Below are 20,603 nucleotides of genomic sequence, written 5' to 3' on the forward strand. Positions count from 1 at the left end.
GTGAACTCATAATACATATATTATAAGTTTGCACTGTTTGTGGGTTATCTCTCTCTCTGTGTTAACAGGATTTGATATATTTCTTTATAACAAACCCACAAATACATATTTGTCATCTATAGAGACCTCTGATTGCTTCCACACCTTTTGCTTTTGGTGCTTTTGCACCTGAGTCTTTTTATCCATTGCCAATGTGCTTAAATGAATTATCTTCCATGCATGTCCCCTTACTAATCCTTTTAAGCTTCTATCTCCTTTACATTTCTAGGCTGATGCTTTAATTGTGGCCCAGTCTTTCAGAATTTCCATCATTTGTGCAAGTATCATCTGCATAATTTAACATGCTTGTGTAACTCATGCATTAATGGTCAGGCCAGCACGAGAATAAAGAGGCAAGCACAGCAGGCACACAGCGCCACACATTCACTCAGGGATGGTCTATTTTTATCCTTTGGTAAATATGATGATAAGGTGGCCCTTGGGGGTCTAGCTTGGTCTTTCTCCCAGATATTGTTCTTGCCACCTGCTTTCTTTTATAGCCATTCCTTGCTGCCCTTGTGTCACCATATGTGAAGCTATGTCACAACAATTATCTCTTAATGAAGTGCTGCTCTAGTATGATTAAATGTACGTCGACATAACACAGCTATGGCAAATGCATATTATGTGTTTCTTCTGTGCTGATCTGTACCCGTGTTGTACTCCAGATTAGCTAAAACAAGATAAACATAATATTTTCAAGCCATATTCATATTAAACATATCAATTTGGCCCTATTTAAGGTCACAAATGTTTTCTTGGTGAGTTGCTTTTACTATAGTGGAAGTTTGACACCATTTTTATGTGAACTCCCTGTATATATAATCGTTTATTTTGCTTGTTTGCTCTGTATTTGCCATGACCAGTCATTTTCAGCTTATTTAAAATATTGTTTCTTAAAAAAAAAATCAATACATTTGAGTGGGTTAAAAAACAAGATTGTAAGTTATAATGTAAGAAAATGCACTAACGATAAATGTTTTTGTCATAATTTGGTTTACAGATTAGATTGAAGTCAGTAACATAGGATCCCCCTTATACCTGATCAACCAGACCCCATGCCATTGTCCTCCTACCACTTTGATGTTGAATACATTAGCTGCACATTAGTTAAGATTGAGAAATAGGAAGAAGTCCATAAAGCCAGACCTATTTACTTCTCCACTAGCTAAACCTTTTCAATAATTCACTTCTTAACATCTATGTTTGTATGTTGATGGTGAAGCCAACTTGCCTACAGCTTCAATAGTTGCTTTCTTTTCTTCTTATGTGCTTGCACTCATAATATTTATATTATGGGCTCAGGCCCGGATTTGCGGCAAGGCCGCATAGGCCCGGGCCTAGGGCGGCAAAGAAATAGGGGCGGCATGCTGCCCAGCCGCCGTTCAACTGCACCAGCTGCGCCGGCGTTTTTTCGCCGGCGCGCTGGGAAGGCGGGCGCTAGGACCGCGCGGCCGCCTGGTCGGACCGCGCGGCCGCCTGGTCGGACCGCGCGGCCTAGGGGCGCCCAAAAGTGAAATCCGGCGCTGTATGGGCTGCACCCTTAACCACTGAAATTCCACTTACAACTTTGGATAAATGGCAATAGTTTTTCATCTTCTGGAAAAATGTTAAACCTATACTGTTGTTGACAATTAACAGATATAGTAGACATTGCATTTTGAGGAAACATTGCGTGGCCTCATAGAAAAATATACTCTACAAAACCACTAAGATGAACCAGAGATTTTTTTCAGAAAATTGAGCAAGTATGTATTCTGATTAACATTTTGAGATTCATTTCTACTTCCTTTATTTAAAATGGGAACTGCTTTTGTGACGTTTTTTTTCTTTCCTACCTCAAATTCAATTTACTGTATAAGTAAACAAGATGTATCTATCTTTTAGCTTTTATAACGCTAGCATACTATAACCAAAGTCTCTGAATCTGTATGCTGAGCCTGAAGTAAATATATTGAATAACATAACCCCCACCACCTCACTACTGTTATAAAAACTTAGAGCAAAATAACTGTGATTTTACTGCAGTAAAGTACAATTCTGCCAATGGCTGGCTGAGGGTGCCGGGAGTTTGAGTTCACAACAACCAGAGGGCTGTTAGCTTGACATCCCAGTCTAAGATCATTCCAGACTCAGCATGGTACCCAATTGTATAACATCAGGAATCCACAGAAACAAAGGAGAACACACAAGTGGAGGTCTACAGCAAACTGACTTGTTTTCTTTGAAGCAGGTGTAATGAAAAAAAGCCAAGCACTATTATACTTTACTGTTATGCTGCTACTTTTCGTTTGTGAACTGTTCCCATTTTCGAATGGATGTGTGCTCTTGTGCCAATAAAATTGAGAATATTAAAATGCTTATTAAATAACTTATTTAAGACACTCTTCAACATCCCTTTACATATATACTGCTCTGTAAAGAAAAAGATACCATGTATTTTTGTTTGTAACAAAATATTAATATATAAAATATTACAAATGAGTAAATATATTTGGTAAACCTATCATCTCTCTGTCCTCCTTTCCTGTTTAGATAATTGGTCTAAAGAAAAATTCACTACCTCTCTAATGTGCTTTTTATGAGAAATTCTATACTGCTGAATTCTTTGGTATTTCTTATGGTATTTTTTCTATTATTTTCTCCTTTTTCTTCCTTTTTCATGAGCAGCTTCTGTTCTTCATTCATTATTAAAGTTCCTCAGACGGTAACAGCACTATTCGCCTTGTATACCTTGTGTGGGGTTTAAAATATAGATAAAAGCAGAAGGACTGACTTGAAACATAGATTCTGACTACAGCTGACATTGTCTGGAAGGTAAAAAAATATAGCATTTTATTTATTGTTTCTCTATTTGTGTTTATCTATGTCTTTATATATATATATATATATATATATATATATATATATATATATATATATATATATACACTATATGTATATGTGTGTGTGTATATATATATATATACACATTTATATACTGTATGTATATATATATATATATATATATCGTCTTAAAACAGCAAAAGTAAATCAATTAAAAATTAAGTCTTATTTGTTTAAGTAAGATGTGATGTAAAATTGCATTGTTGAACTGTCTGGATAACAGAGCCAGTGCTACAGTTCCATTTCTACATTTAAACAATCCCAATTCAGATGTTTGAAACATTTTTCTTATCAAGATTATGATGCGTTAACAATCAGAAAGTCTGCCTTTCTACTTTTCTTTTTCTTGAAAATGTAATTTTTCTTAAAGAGGTGGTTCACCTTTGAGTTAACTTTTAGTATGTTATAGAATGGCCAATTCTAAGCAACTTGAATCTGACTTTTTTATAAATATGAGTATCAGGAAAGTTATAATTAAACCAAAGGGCTAGCAATCTCACATGTGTTTTGTAATAACTGGTTGTAAAGGAATGGGACCTTTTATGCACCTGGATCTCCATATTTGAAGTCTACTAAAAAATCATTGAAGCATTTCATAAACCTAATAGGACTGTTTTGCCTTTTAAATACCTCCCAACTGTCCCATTTTGAGTGGGATAGTCCCTCTTTTGACAGCTCAACCCACAGTCCTGCGTTTTTACTGGAAAATCCAGATTTCTCTGCACTGAACAGCCAAAAAAGATAAAATGTTTCTAATTTAATCGGTTCTTGGCAGAGAGCCCAGTGTAGATACTTAGGAGAATTTAATATATTTGTAACAGTTTTGTCTCTTGGGAGAAGTTAGACTCACATCTTAAAAGGGAATTAATCTTCATTAGTAAAACTGTAGTAAAACATAAAAACTACAGAAATGTGTTCAAACTTTCATAAGCTTGCACAATTTTGTAAAATGGGCATGGTAATTAGGGGGCGTGGTCGCAAAAGGGGCATGGTAAAAAAAAACTATATGCTCCTCACCGGAAAATCTTTTTCTCCTTCTTTTCGTTTCCAGAATGTTAGGAGGTATGCTTTTATAAGGATCATTTATATCTTAGTTGGGATCAAGTACAAGGTACTGTTTTATTATTACAGGTGAAAAACAGGTAATAATTTAATTATTTTTTTCAATTATTTAATTAAAATAGACTCTATGGGAGATGGCCTTCCTGTAATTCAGAGCTTTCCGGATGAAGCATCCCATAACTCTATTGTAAATATGCTTTCCAATATATGATGTTTCACACCATGTTCTTAGTATCAAGTAAAATAGTAAATTCTTACAGAGCAACAGGGGTTTGCTGAAGACTGAGCAGATAAACAGCTGTCCCACGCACAAGGGATTAGGAAAAGCAAGTGTCTAAGTGTAAAATAAATCCTGCAAGAAAGGATAAGATCACCTGAACTTCTGCACTGCCTCAGGCAAAACTGTGAACAGCAAGAAGTTAAAAAGAACATATGTACGGTCAACAAAGAGATAAACATATTCCACAGAGAAAAAAAGGGACACCTTAAGTTCAGATAGCAATTTTCTGGCATATTTTTTTTTTTATAGCTTTCTGCAAACCAGACAGTTTTTCTCATGACTGTTATTAAACAAAATGTTCCAGAAAATTAAGGACTAACAGTGAGCTGCAGTAGTGAGAGATTGGTCAACAGAAGTTTCTAAAGCAACAAGAATATTTTCACCTTACATGTATACGGGGCAAATTTATCAAGGGTCGAAGTGAAAATTCAAAGTAAAAAAATTCGAATTTCGAGCTACTTTTGTGTACTTCGACTATCGAATAGGCCAAACGATCTCAATTTATCATGTACTGTCTCTTTAAAACTTCAACTTCAACCATTCGCCATCTTAAACCTGTCGAATTGCTGTTTTAGCCTATGGGGAACCTCCTAGAACCTAGTCATTTGGTGGACTTTGAAAAATCAAAGTTTTTTGGGGCAAATCCTTTGATTCGAAATCGATCCAATGAGCTAAAACTTCTGCCATAGGGGCAGATTTATCAAGGGTCGAATTTCGAAGTAATGGGAGTTTTTTTTAACTCCCATAACTTCGAAATTCGAATAAAAAAAGACCAATCTAAATTTATTAAGTGTGAATAGGCTGTTTTCGAATCGTAGCACATTCGATTGAATTCGAAACAAAGTATTTGCCCCAAAAACCTTTGATTTTTCAAAGCCCACCAAATGACTCCCCCATAGGCTAAACCAGCAATTCGGCAGTTTTTAGATGGCGAATGGTCAAAGTCTAAGTTTTAAAGAGACAGCACATGATACATTTCGAATAGTAAAAAAAATTTTTAAATCGAATTTTGGCTTATTCGATAGTCAAAGTACACAAAAATAGCTCGAAATTAGAATTTTTTTACTACGAATTTTCACTTCGACCCTTGATAAATCTGCCCCTAAAATGTTGAGCTTAACAAACAACTGTAAACAAATGGTAACCCATAGTGCAAATATAGATGTAAAAGGAGGAAGTTAAACAACTTGTACAACATCACTATTTTTAAGGAATAAGATCCTACATGAAAATACATCTGAAAATGAAGATACTACAATAAATATATTTGGTGGGTAGACTGTCAAGGTAAGAGTTGTTTTCTCTGTTGAAAAAGCACTTGCGAGGGGACATGATTACTCTTTACAAGTACATTAGAGGACATTATAGAAAGATAAGGGGGGTCTTTTTTCCCATAGAAAAGGTCAATGCACCAGAGTCCACCCCTTTAGACTATAGGAACAGTCTTTTCATTTGAAGCAACGTAGGTGGTTCTTTATGGTGAAGGCAGTGAGGTTGTGAAATGCACTTCTAGGTGATGTTGTGTTAGCAGATTCTAGTTACACATTTAAAATGGCTGGGATGATTTCTTGAACAAACATAATATCCAGGGCTATTCTGATCTTAAGATCTATAGGTATTAGTATACTGTATATAATCTAAATTATTACTTAAAAAACATTAAAAAAAATTTTAAAAAAAATTTAAAAAACTAAATTATCAAGTTTAGAGATCTATGGGGGTAAACAAGTACTAGTGCCTATGTTAGTAAGATCTGCAATGTGTTTAAATAAAGTGTCAATGCCTGGTAACCTTAATCGACCTATTCATTCAATTGTATAAAGTGACAAGTGCAATAAATATTTAGTATGGCTCCAAGACTCTTCATTTCATTTGCAGTGTTCATACCTTAGAACTCAATCACAATTCATAACATATTTTGAAACAGAGATAACAATGAAAATGATAGAAGGTAGAGGTATTCCAGAGAAATTGTCTCAGTTTTTACAATGTATACCACAAAGATATCACAAAGAGTCAGAACACTAGAGCCCCAAGGGCTGTGGTCTTGTTTACCTACCGTCCCTATTCCTTATATTAGAGAGCTGTTTACAATAAAAGACCACAACCCCAAGGCATCCTGGAAAATCAGAGGACACAATTGAAATGAGCTTGAAATACTTAAATACAGATTTGCTGCCTACAATATCACTTAAATTCTTACCATTAACACAATAATACCTCAGCATATGTTGTGTTCAATAAAAATCAAGCAAAATAATTAAATAAATAGTGGATATCTCCAACTTCTATCATTTTTTATTTTCTCTACTTTTTCAAAATGTACAAAGAATTGTGATTTCATTTTAAGATATGAAGACATAAACACAGCAGTAAATGAATTAAGAGCCTTGGAGCCATACTTAATATTTATTGCACTTGTCCCTTCGTACAATTGAATTAGTTGATTACGTTTCCTAAGCACTGTGTCAGGGGGCCTATCAGCTCCCAGCGGGAGTAGTCAGGACCAAGGAGGAAGCTTAGGGTTCAAGTCCAAGTTCGTGGTATCCGAAAAGGGGTCAAGTGTAAGCGTTGTCAAGATCAGGCAATTGTTCATTAGGCAGGCAGATAGGAAGCTTAGTCGAGTTTCAGGCAGGGACGAATTATAATGCACCCAGGAATGTTCCAAACAAAACCTATTATCGTGCATTGAACTGGCATCCTTTTTTTTTGAATTTGTGCTGACGTCAACGCGACAGAACCAGGACCCACACGGCGACCATGGGTGCCGCCATCTTGGACTTGCCACGGCTGGGAACAGGAGCGTCGCGGAGCGCTCCTGATACACTGACACTTTATTCTAAAACATTGCATATCTTACTAACCTAATAGTTTGGTTTCACAAATGTTGAGGTCTAAAAAGGGCTTCTTTTTCTTTCTTTAAGGTATTAGATATATATATTTCATATGAGTGAAAGTATATATATATACTTTGTGTGTGTGTTTGTGTGTGTGTGTGTGTGTGTGTTTGTGTATCTGTGTGTGTGTGTGCACTGGGGTTTATTTGGGAAGTTGAACTTGATGGACTTTGGCCTTTTTTCAACCCAACTTAACTATATAACTTAGATATCATTAATTCATGTTGGATTCAAAACAATCCTATTAGGTTTATGCAATGGTTAAATGATTTTTAAGTAGACTTAGGTGATGGTGATCCCATTTATCGAACAATCCCATGTATGGAAAACCCAAGGTTCAGAGAATTCCAGACAATAGGTCCAGTATTTGCCCAATGCTTTTACATTACCTGTCTGATCCCCCATGTTCCTTTATGAGGGGGCTAAAATATTTGTGCAGCAGTAATTCATTATCATTAAAAACTGTAACTGACAGGTTGAGAAGGGACAGACAGATTGATAAAAAAAAGTCTGGTTTAGGAAATTCAAGTAACAATTACTTGCAACAGCAGACTTATCAGTAGTTTTTAAGAGGCAGTTTAAGGGTCGAATTGAAAATTCGAGTTCAAATTTAAGGGTCGAATTGAAAATTCGAGTTCAAAGTTTTTATGGTCAAAACTGTCAAATTCGACTAGGGAGTTATCATAATCTGGCACTTTTAGAATTCAACTATCCTCCACCTAAAACCTGCTGAGTTGCTGTTTAAGTCAATGGGAGAGGTCTAGGGATAAATTTGGAGATGTTTGCAGCCTTCCTGACATTTCAAGATTTTTACACAAAGAAATTAGAGTGCTCACCTGTTCTCCATACAACCTTTTCAGGTATCCGGTGCTAAACAGCCTATCAGGCCTCCTGCCTTTGACCAGTCCCAATATAGCAATTCCACATTAGCTGTAGCACACGAGTCTTTGTTTAGTGATATAAAACGTGTTCTTTATTGGCTCAGTGCAAACATCCAAACATGGCAACGTTTCGGGCCACACAGGGCCCTTTATCAAGCCTAAACTTGCACTCTTTTGTATTGGTTTAAATACATAAATTAGGGGGAGTGGTATAGTGAGTCAATGGGAGTGAATAAGTGAACATCCCCCATGATTGGTTAAAACAAATCCAACTTAGCATATCGCCAAGTACACTAATAAATTACATTTATTCATACAATTAAAAGTGATATCTGTGATTATTATTAGTGTTAAAAGTTATTATCAATAATAAAAAAATCTGTGCAAGTCCATATATCTTAATGAGATAACTAGTTTAACATTTGAAAACATTTGTATACAATAAATGCAATCTGAGGTTCAAATCAGTACCTACTGCATGCTGTACCCATTTTTCTAAATAACTTCGGGTTATGCAGATCAAGGTACTTGCACTGATCTTCAGATTGTTCTTTTTCAGTGACCTTTAAAAGAAAAAAATATCTTTTAAAACCAATAAATATAAAAGTACTCAATAAGATATTAACATGTAAAGATCAAGTCTGCCTACCTACTGGTAAATAAACATTGCTGGTGTATAGTCCTTGTTCAGCCCTCTTGGGCACACTGTGTCTAATCTATGGATCCATTGCATCTCCATTTTATGTAAGGCTAGTAATCTATTGCCTCCCCTTCTGGGTATTGGAACTGTGTCAATGACCTGAAATTTCAATTGACTCACAGTGTGGCCAAATTTTTGAAAATGTGCGGGAACGGGTAAAGATGTTTGGCCTAAACGGATGGTAGATTTGTGCTTTGATATGCGATCCTTTATTTTCTGCGTTGTTTCCCCCACATATAATAGGCCGCAGGGACACTTCAATAAGTATATTACAAACGTTGATTCACACGTAAAATAGTGTTTAATATTATATTGTTTACCTGTATGAGGATGATGGAATGTGTTACCTTTTATTACAAAGTTACACTGACAACAATGTAGGCACGGAAAAGTGCCAAATTTAGGATTTTGTAAAAACCGGCCTTTACGGAGTTTACCACTGCCAACGTCTGCCTTTACTAATCTGTCCTTCAAGTTCTTAGCTCTTTTATAAGCTAACATTGGTGGTAAACTAAAACTTGGGACATCAGTAAGGCAAGACTGTAAAATATGCCAATGTTTACGAATTATCAAACCAATTTGTTTGCTGGCTGTGTTGTATCTACTGACAAATACCAATCTCTTAGCGTCATCTTGTCTATCTGTTGTTTTAGACAGCAGGTCCTGTCTATTGCTTTGTTGTACTTTTAGTAAACCTTGATGTAAAGTTTGTGAGGGATACCCCCGCTTATCAAATCTTACAACCATATCCTTCATTGATTCATCGCAATCACCAGGGTCACTTACTATCCTCTTTATTCTTGTAAATTGGGACAAAGGAAGCGAATCCTTGAGAGAATTTGGATGAAAACTTTCATAATGCAATAAATTATTCTTATCTGTGGCCTTTCTATATAGATGGGTTCTAAGATGGTTGGCCTCTTTTCTAATATTAACATCCAAAAAGTTGGTCTGTGTTGCATCAAAATTAATAGTAAATTTGAGTGTCTCTTCTATATTGTTCAAAAAATGATGAAAGGCCAATAAACTATCACTATCCCCATCCCATAGTAATAGTAAATCATCAATGTACCGTAAATATAAGATACAGTGAGATTTGAAAAGTGAATTGTCGTAAATGACAGTTTCTTCAATATGGGCCATATATAAATTTGCATATGAGGGGGCGACATTACTGCCCATTGCTGTCCCCCTCTGTTGTATGTAAAATTGATCTTCAAACAAAAAATAATTTTGATGCAACACAATCTCTAACAAGTCCTGAAAAAAAGTTTTTTGTGCCACTGTATAGTCAGTTTTGTTTAGATAGTAATTGACTGCTGTAATGCCTGATTCATGTTTAATAGACGTATATAAACTAGAAACATCTAGACTTGCTATTAAGATGTTATCATTAGGTAATGTAATTTGCCCCAACCTGTTCAATAGATGTGTAGTATCTTTTACATACGACTCAGTACTTTGAACTATGGGTTGAAGAATTTTATCCAGAAAGATTGCCAGTGGACAAAGTACTGAATCAGTACCCGCTACAATGGGGCGGCCCGGTGGATGTAAAGGATTTTTGTGAATTTTTGGTAAAATATAGAAGACAGGCGTAATAGGATTATCTTTGATGAGAAAAGTTTTAATTTCTTCATCTATTACACCTGTCTCCATTGCATCAAGGATTTTATCCATGATGCACTGTTGTATGGATGTAAGAGGATCAGAATTAACTTTGTTGTAGACACCAGTGTCAATTTCAAGATTTTTAGAGTTAGATTGATTTCAATTAAAATTCGATTAAAATTTGATTTACGTTTTCAGGTTGTTTACATTCATCCGAGTTGGAAAAATTCATTTTTATCAATGCATTTCAATTTTGAATTCATGGGAGTTTATTGGAGTTTGCAAGAACCCACATTGATAAATGTGCCTCTGAATGAAATCACATTATAGTCACTATTACCCAGAGGTTCAATTACTTACATTTCTGAATTTTTGTTTAATTTCTTAAAAAATGTAAAAAAAGTTTGTTGTAAATGTAATATTAATTGTAACAACAAAACATTAAAAAAAAAGTAAAAACCATGCCCCGTAATTTTTTCCTCTGTTTGTTGATGTCCCTTAAGACTGCTTATCTGTTTATATACCATTCATTTAAAATAGGTAAAACATTTAGGGGCAGATTTACCTAGGGTCGAATATCGAGGGTTAATTAACCCTCGATATTCGACCGTCGAAGTAAAATCCTTCGACTTTGAATATTGAAGTCGAAGGATTTTGCGCTATTCTTACGATCGAACGATTGAAGGAATACTCATTCGATCGAACGATAAAATCCTTCGTATAACAAATTATTTTCTAAATGCACATGTTTGTAAAATGCACTGCCTTTTATTCTTTATTGTTATTATTTAATGTAAAGGCAGAAAATGTTTTAATATAGGAGAATAGTGGTTGTGATTTATGTTGCTGCTAATAAACATATCAGAACCTTTTGGCAGTATCTTTTAAACATATACATACAGTATAGACAACTTTGCTTTTGACTACAGTAACAAAAAGAAAAATGGTGGGGACAGACTGGTAGCATAAATAAATATATCTCAACTTTTACAACATTTACAACATGAAAGATAACCCTATTTTCACATTTTTTACTAATAAGGCCATGGAGAGAGAGCTACAAGTCTAAATTATTAATTTACAATATCATTATGTGTCATAGCAGCGTGTTTGAATGAGTTGGTAGAGGCTGAAACACACAAGCTTCTGCAGCACAATAGCGGTGTTTTGATTTAATATTGATGCACACTAATTGGCTACAGGGACTGAGGAAGGCCCGAGCTTTGTACAGATCATTTGTATTCCTGCTTTCGAAGAGGAAAAACAAAACCAGCATTTTCAGATTTCAATCACCTACCTGCTCAGTTTCCTACCTTCAGTCTCTTACCAACTGTTTTATTGCCTTGTTTATTTATATTAACATATTGTTAACCTTGCCATATTTCCTCTGGCAAACAAACCCTGTGTTCTGAATTTCTTTGTACTACATATTAAACAAACCAAAAATAACTTTATTTTTTGAGCAAGGTCGTCCTGTGTATTACTTATATCATTCTCATTTTCTTTTTAACTTGTCCCATTGTGCTGTGGGGCACTGGCAACTGGTTGGAAATGGAAAGTGTTGTGTGCTGCCCTGAACAAGCATCAACCAAAAATGAAGACCAACCTCTCCAATTGACATGGAAGATTGTTGTTTAAAATCACTGGTGTTTTATAGCCTTAACAGTACATTTCCATATACAGCTTGAGAGTTCCCCCAGTGATTTGACAAAGTTAACCAGGATATAAGTATCAAAAATACACAAACAAATAAAAACACTGAATGATGTGCCAATTATACAAAAACCTTGAAAACCTCTAAAAGTGTGAGTTTTTCAGGCAATTACTGGTGAAAAAATCCGAAAATCTCTAAAAGTTTGAATTGATTAAAAATGGTCCAATAGAAGCCAGCCTTTTTACTCTACTGTGCATGCATGAAGAAAGAAGATGTGGAAGAAGATTGCTCCATTGTGCTCTCTAAGAAGAGCCCAGGGCTGGGGCAGTGTTCTGCTTACAGGAGCAACAGCCTTGGGAATCAGGTAAGTGACTACAATCAATTGGGGTTTCCTTGGCACGGCCAAGTAATATTGGCTTTCCTTCTCCTTTAACAACCATAAACCCCTTTCTTTTGCTGGTTACTGTTGCATGGTTCTGCATGGTGCATCTGGTACTGGTTCTGTACAAAAACACCTTTAATTTGCCTTACCTTCCTTTACTTTGTTCTGTCTTCTTAATCCTTTACAATTAATGTGATCTGCAGACTAGGCATGTGGTATAATTTTTATTTATTTTATCAAAGGAGAGAGGTCATCACTCTCATAGGGACCATTTAATGAATTATGAATCACAGGGAATTTGATAAATGAGCTGTTGGTAGAAAAGCCTTGTACATTTTGATGAAGAAAATCTATAATCATATATTACACAGATAATTTATCTGGTTATCAAAGGGTATGTAGAGACACTGGGTAACATATTTTTTTTTAAATTTACATGCATTAATATAAGTTCTGGTTCCTTTATTGTGTGTGTATATATATAAATATATATATATATATATATATATATATATATATATATATATATATATATATATATATATATATATATATATATATATATATATTTATATATATATATCCATAGAAAGGAACCAGCAACTATGGTTGCCATCCGGCCGGTATTTTACCAGCCTAGCCGGTAAAACACCTGCCAAGGCCGGGGCGGGTATTACAAATTTACCAGCAATGTAGCTGCCGGTAAATTTATAATACCCTTAATAAGACCCATTGTCCCACCCCAATCCCCTGGAAACGTAACTTTTGTCCTCCTTCTGGTGATCTCCGCAATGCGACCCACCCCCTTTTACATCACGGTCCGCCCCTTTTGTTCCTGCTCCCCACCAGCCGAAAAATTTTAGGAAAAAGTGACAACCCTAGCAGCGCTCCTAGGCCGCATGGTCCTAGTGCCTACCTGTCCACCTTCATCCGCAACCCTGCAAGCGACCGCATGCGCTGAAACACTGGGGAGTTGTGCGCCCCCAGTACTTTTACTAAAAGGAACGTACAACAATTTTTGTCAAATTAATTTCTCAATACAATTCTACAATTGTATTGGGAAATAACACTGGAAAATTTATGCCAAAAACAAAATTCACCACATTACTCCTTTAATGTTTTTAAGAGTGGCTTGGATGATTTCTTGGACAAGGTTATTGGGATACTTATCTCTACAGTTAGCATAGATATGGGTATATATTGTTTATGGGGGTGTATGGAGGACTCATTGTCAGTGTGTGTGTATATGGATGCTGGGTTTCATTTGGAGGAGTTAAACTTAATGGAGTTTGGTCTGTTTTCAACCCCATTTAACTATGTAACTACGTAACTGAGTTATCCATTTTATTTGGTGGGCTTAAATGTTGGGGGTCTCAATATTTCTTAAAAAAAAGTCAGATTTTTTCTGGTTGGACTTTTAAAGGAGAAAAATAAACGATTTTCGTAGAAAAAAACCCAGATGGTGTTAAAATCAGAGTAAAAAAATACTCCAACCTGCTGAGTTCATGTGGAAGTCAATGGCAGATGTCCAGTTGACATTTTGAAGAAATCCTGATCTGTGCTGGGTTTTCTTCAATAATCCAAAGATTTCATAGTTTTGGGCATCAAATCCAAAAAAAGTTGCAGGTTTCAGTTGTCAAATCCAAAAAAGTACGATTTTTTCACGCTTTTATAGAGTCTTTTCCTGCACATGAAATTTTTCGTAAAAATGTATTGATAAATATGGGGGAAAAGTCTGTGGATTTGGTTGAAGTGGTTTTCAAAAAATAGTGAGAAAATTTAAGATTTTGATAAATAACCCCCTAAAAGTATTCTATTCATTTATAATACAAGGTGCTTCATTGCATTGATCATAAAATCATGTATTAATCATCAAAGACTCGAAGTGTAATTGTGTATGTGTTTGTGTGGCTAATAAAATTAGTGGACTGCAGACTTTAAGCTTTAATTCAGTGGGTTGAACAAAAAGATTGCATAAAAGTTTGAGGAACTAAAGCCTTTTTTTAACACAATCACTTCATTTCAGGGGCTCAACAGCAATTGTACAAATTAAAAAACTGAAAATAAAATGTTCATTTCTAATACTTGGTTGAAAACCCTTTGCTGGCATTGACAGCCTGAAGTCTTGAACTCATGGACATCACCAGATTCTGGGTTTCCTCCTCAACTGCAGCGGCTTTCAGTTGCTGTTTGTTTATGGGCTTTTCTGTCCCAAGTTTAGTCTTCAACAAGTGAAATGCTTGCTCAATTGGGTTCAGATCAGGTGACTGACTTGGCCATTCAAGAAAATTCCACTTCTTTGCTTAAATAAACTCCTGGGTTGTATCTTTTGGGTCATTGTCCATCTGTATTATGAAATGCCTCCAAATCAATTTGACTGCATTTAGCTGGATATGAGCAGACAGTGTCTCTGAACACCTCAGAATTCATTTGGCTGCTTCTGTCCCGTGTCACATCATCAATAAACACTAGTGTCCCAGTGGCACTGGCAGCCATGCACGCCCAAGCCATGCTTTGGATCATGAGCTGTTCCACGCCTTCTCCATAATTTTTTTCCTGCCATCATTCTGGTAGAGGTTGATCTTGGTTTTTCCAGAACTGTGCTGGCTTTTTTAGATTTTTTTTTTAGCAAAGTCCAATCTAGCTTTTCTATTCTTGATGCTTATGAGTGGTTTGCACCTTGCAGTGCACCCTCTGTATTTACTTTCATGCAGTCTTCTCTTTATGGTAGACTTGAGTATCGATACGCCTACCTCCTGGAGAGTGTTTTATTCACTTGTTTGGCTGTTGTGAAGGGGTTTCTCTTCACCATGGAAAAAATTCTGCGATAATCCACCACTGTTGTCTTCCGTGGATGTCAAGGTCTTTTTGCGTTGCTGAGTTCACCAGTGTTTTCTTTCTTTCTCAGGTTGTACCAAACTGCAGACTTTGCCACTTCTAATATTGTAGCAATTTCTCGGATGGGTCTTTTCTGTTTTTGCAGCTTAAAGATGGCTTGTTTCACCTACATGGAGGGCTCCTTTGACCGCATGTTGTCTATTCACAGCAAAATCTTCCACATACAAACACCCCCCCCCCCTCAATCAACTCCAGGGCTTTTATCTGCTTCATTGATAGACATAACAAAGGAATTGCCCACACCTGCCCATGAAATAGCCTTTGAGTCCATTGTCCAACTACTTTTGAGCCCCTGAAATGATGTGATCGTGTTAAAAAAAAAGGCTTTAGTTCCTCACATTTTTATACAATCTTTTTGTTCAACCCACTGAATTAAAGTTGAAAGTCTGCAGTTCAACTGCACCTGAGTTGTTTCATTTAAAAACTATTGCTGTAATGAACAGAACCTAAATTAGAAAAACATTGTCTCTGTCCAAAGATTTATGGGCCTTAACAATTTTAAACAAAAATGTTAAAATATCTCGTATATATGTAATTCCTACCACTACCACTTCATATAGGGATTTATTTTCCTATTTTGATTGCAATGGTAGATAATGTATATCTTGTCGGTATTAACATTAATCTTTTTCTTTAGCATGTTATTAGTATATAAATATGTAAGTAAAATTGTCTCAGGAATCGCTAATATCTGAATGCTTTGCTGCTGAAATGGCATCCATTTTCCCCATGCCTTTCATTGCAGAGAGTAACATTCTGATGAATTTAACATAGTAAAATTCAATTATATGAAGTCATTGACTGATTCGCTGAAAAGTTCTTTTTTTGAATCCTAATGAATGCTTCAGCTCTTGAATCGCTGCACACTCCACACAAGTTATCCTTTTTAGAAGAGTCTGGAGATTTCTTTAAAAGTCATAAAGCATCCCTTGTCTAAGTGAAGAGAGTGCATGGGTCATGTCAGGGACCTCGGATGATCTATTTTGCCTTAGCTAGACTGCTAATGACACTGGAAATATGCTAAGGAGCTGCCTGCAAGGGGCCTTTCTAATGCGGTCACTTCCTAGGACCTCAAAGAATCTTTAATTGCAGAGCTTTGGAGACAGCAGGTGTGCTTGTCATGTCTAATCAGAGATGTGGGTGGACTTGACAGCTCAGACGGAGAAGGGTCTCTCTCTCTCCCACTACACGAATGGCCTAACTCCCCCACCTCCTTTCTAACTTTTCAGTCATTGCACACCTGTCACATTGATTATGAGAATGAGTTTCCTCTACAGCAATAAAGAGAAGAAAATCTCTTTTTCCCAAGAATCTTGCTAGTATTCATAGAAAGGATTAAGGAAAACAATTGTCCTCTTGACACCATAACAAGCTTTTCTAGCTTTTTCTGTGTTTAGATATAATGAGTGTGATACCTAATTAGATAATGATTGGGGGTGAGAGTGTGGGTAATATTAGCATATTGCTATATATTATCATATGCTATTATTCACTGAATGTATTTGCACACATAAACTATCAGGGCAAAGAATACATTATATATTCTTTACAGCCATTACAGCATGTCACTATAAATTATGAAATATTCAATATTCATCATCCCCCTTTTCCTAGTAAATGTAACTCAGTTTACTTACAAAAAATGTAATAAGATGCTTATTATAAATATTTGATTCACTATGCGAAAGTGGCACATGTCCATGATCTGGAACCTAATGAAAATTGTCATGGTACATATTCAAGTATATGGTTTATGGCAAGGTATTTAACAAAAGTGTAGTTTTTTTCTCTAAAAATCAGAAATACACACAGGATTTGAAGCTATTATGGTTTGATAAATCTCACAATTTACTAAAAAGATTTGGTGTTAACATTCTATGCCACATATTTAATAACACTAAAGAAATGTATTGTTTTCACCAATGGGATAGCACATGTCATTCATCAAGCTTGTTCGGTGGATTTAAGATAATCTTAACATAACTCTACAACTGTAACACACACACTTATACTGTTTTATATTTCTGTATATGGATGTACTGTATGTACAATACAATATGACTATTACTTCTAAATGTTTAATAAAAACACATTATCAGTTTTATGTTTGAGTATCTACAATCCGTTGTTGGGACATACAAGGCATAATTTAGAACAGGAAGACACCAGAATAACCCATGGGTGAGAAAACATGAAGAAGTGTATATAATATTTTCAACAAATTATTTTTACCCAATAGCAGCATAAATATTAGACTTTCAACATCAATATCCATGTCTGACCCATGCTTAATATAGCTTGAGAAGTTTTGCTCATTAAACCAATCATTAATCCTTCACGACTTTTTTATAAAAGTTAAGTGAAATTTTCTTTGTAGCTTCTATAATTTGTATGCTTTAGATGAGCACAGGGTTCCATAGAAGTAGTACTTCTACTCAAAACCCCCATGATGTGTGGGCCAATCCAAAAACAAAGAAATTGCATTAGAAAGTAAACTGCACAATGTATATTTTCATATTGGAGAATGCTATACTTGTCTGTATGATATAATTGGCATATACTGTACATATATATATATATATTTAGAAGGTTGCATTCAGTTTGAAGCTATATTCCTATTGTTTTTTTGTTTTTTTTTGTTTTTTTGTTTTGTACTAACATTTATTATGTTATTGTCAAAAAGGCTTGCCAGGAATGACTAAAGAAATAGTGAGCACCTTGTAGTAATATTAAAGTGGACCCGTCACCCAGACATAAAAAGCTGTATCATAAAATTCCTTTTCAAATTAAACATGAAATCCAAAATCTTTTTTTCATTAAAGCATTCATAGTTGTTGTAAACTCATTTGAAAATCTCAGCTGTCATTCAAATATTGCCTAACCATTGTAATTGTAATTGACAGACAATTACTTTCACTTTCCATTCAGTACTTCCTAGATGTCACTGCTCTCCATACATCCCCCCTCTCTCTTTACCATTTAATTGTGTAACCACCAGTACATGGGGATGGACATCAGGTCCTCCATTCTGGTGTACAAACAAGATTTTAAAATGACCACAACGCTTGCTTTAAAATGATACTGACACTAAAAACTACCTTTTAAAATATGAATGTACAATTAAGGGGCCGATTCACTAACTTCGAGTGAAGGATTCGAAGGTAAAAAACTTTGAATTTCAAAGTTTTTTTTGGGCTACTTCAACCATTGAATGAGCTACTTCGACCTTCGAATACGACTACGACTTCGAATCGAAGGATTCGAAGTAAAAATCGTTCGACTATTCGACCATTCGATAGTCGAAGTACTGTCTCTTTAAAAAAAACTTCGACCCCCTAGTTCGCCATCTAAAAGCTACCGAAGTCAATGTTAGCCTATGGGGAAGGTCCCCATAGGCTTGGCTCACTTTTTTTGTCGAAGGATATTCCTTCGATCGTTGGATTAAAATCCTTCGAATCATTCGATTCAAGGGATTTTATCGTTTGATCTAAGGAATTATCCTTCGATCGTTCGATCAAACTATCTGCGCTAAATCCTTCGACTTCGATATTCGAAGTCGAAGGATTTTAATTCCTACTAGAATATCGAGGGTTAATTAACCCTCGATATTCGACCCTTAGTGAATCGGCCCCTAAATGTTACCTATAGGTCATGTTGATTGTTTTTTGCTGAGAGGTTTGTATTTGTATGTAATTGTTAGCTGAAGTTCCTAAACCTGACTGTTTTGCCAACCTGACTGTCCCATCTCAGCCTGTCAGTTAAAGTTTCCAATGCCAACAGACTCCTGCTGCACAAATATGGTAGCCCACTCATACAGGACCATGGGGCATCAGACAGGTAATGCACAAGCATCCTGCAAATAAGTTATGGCAAAGTTATAAGTAGATTTCAAAGGTAATATTATGATAGATGTAAAAAAGAGTTTAATTTCTAGTGTCTCCTGTCTCTTTGCTATAACTATGAATTCCTAGACCGAAGGAAACAAGATTCAAATAGTTTATATAGTATTATATTGCTTGACTACCATGATAATATAGGATTTGGAATATTTTTTTGGGTGACGGGTCCCCTTAAAGCACCTTGTAATAATATTTTTTGTAATAAGTAATTTAGTATTTAGTAATAAGTAATCACTAATATTTATGAAAGCAACCCTGAATATTAGCATAGTATAACAATTGGCTGCCAATTATTTTTCTCTTATTTAGTTTCCTCACTTTGTTCAGGGCAATGCACTCTATAGCCCATCCTGTAGTCTTGTTGGATCACAGATGATCTGTCTTGCTTGAAACTGTTATTTGCAAATAGGGATGTAGCGAACTGTTCGCCGGCGAACTTGTTCGCGCGAACTTCGACCGTTCGCGTCCGCCGAATGTTCGCGAACGTCGCGCGACGTTCGCATTTTGAGTTCGCGTTCGATTCGAATACAAATCGTTCGACCATTCGACCATTCGAATTCCTTCGACCGCTAAAAATCGAACGATTTCCATTCATTCGAACGATTGTAAGCATTCGATCGAATGAAAAGCATTCGATCGAATGCTTCGATCGTTCGATTCGAATGAAAATCGTTCGATCGAACGATTAGAATCCTTCGATCGTTCGAATCGAACGATTTTAGCGGGTGTTCGAAGTTCGCGAACTGTTCGCGAACGTTCGCATTTTTTGCCGGTGTTCGCGAACGGCGTTCGCGAACACCAAATCGGCAGTTCGCTAAATCCCTATTTGCAAATGTGCCAAGTTAGTGAGCGAGAGAAAATGGATAGAAGCTGCAGCTCTTTCATTCCTTGCTTTTCCAATCATTCAGGTTGTTGGCCTTAAATAAGCAGAACAATGGAATTTGGCCATCCATACGGTATCCCTCCTTTTGTACAACAGGATGACCAGGGTGGATATTGTAGATAATTTGTCATCTTTAGCCACACATAATGGAGTGCAGAGGGAGTAGAGGTGGAGCCCAGTGCCACAATTGCAGAATGATATTACAACTGAAATACTACTATTCATACTTTGCCTTGCAGTGTACATATTCACCTTCTATGTGCCAGCTCTGAATTATTTAATTTTCAAGACACATTTAAGATACGGGAACAGAACCCTCCTCTGTGGATATTTGATTCTGCTCTCAGTACGGTTGCATGTTGTTACTTTCCTTGTTTGTTTTTTCATGACCTTCTGTTTCTGAGTTTTACAATATTGTGCAGTCTGATGGCTTAATAGTTTCGTGAAGTGTATATATACATTTTTATGAAGGGCAATACCATCTTAAGTATTTTTAGAAAGGCAATCATAGGCACACCAGGCTAATGAATA

This window comes from Xenopus laevis, chromosome 8S, assembly GCF_017654675.1.
Source record: "Xenopus laevis strain J_2021 chromosome 8S, Xenopus_laevis_v10.1, whole genome shotgun sequence".
Taxonomy (NCBI): Eukaryota; Metazoa; Chordata; class Amphibia; order Anura; family Pipidae; genus Xenopus; species Xenopus laevis.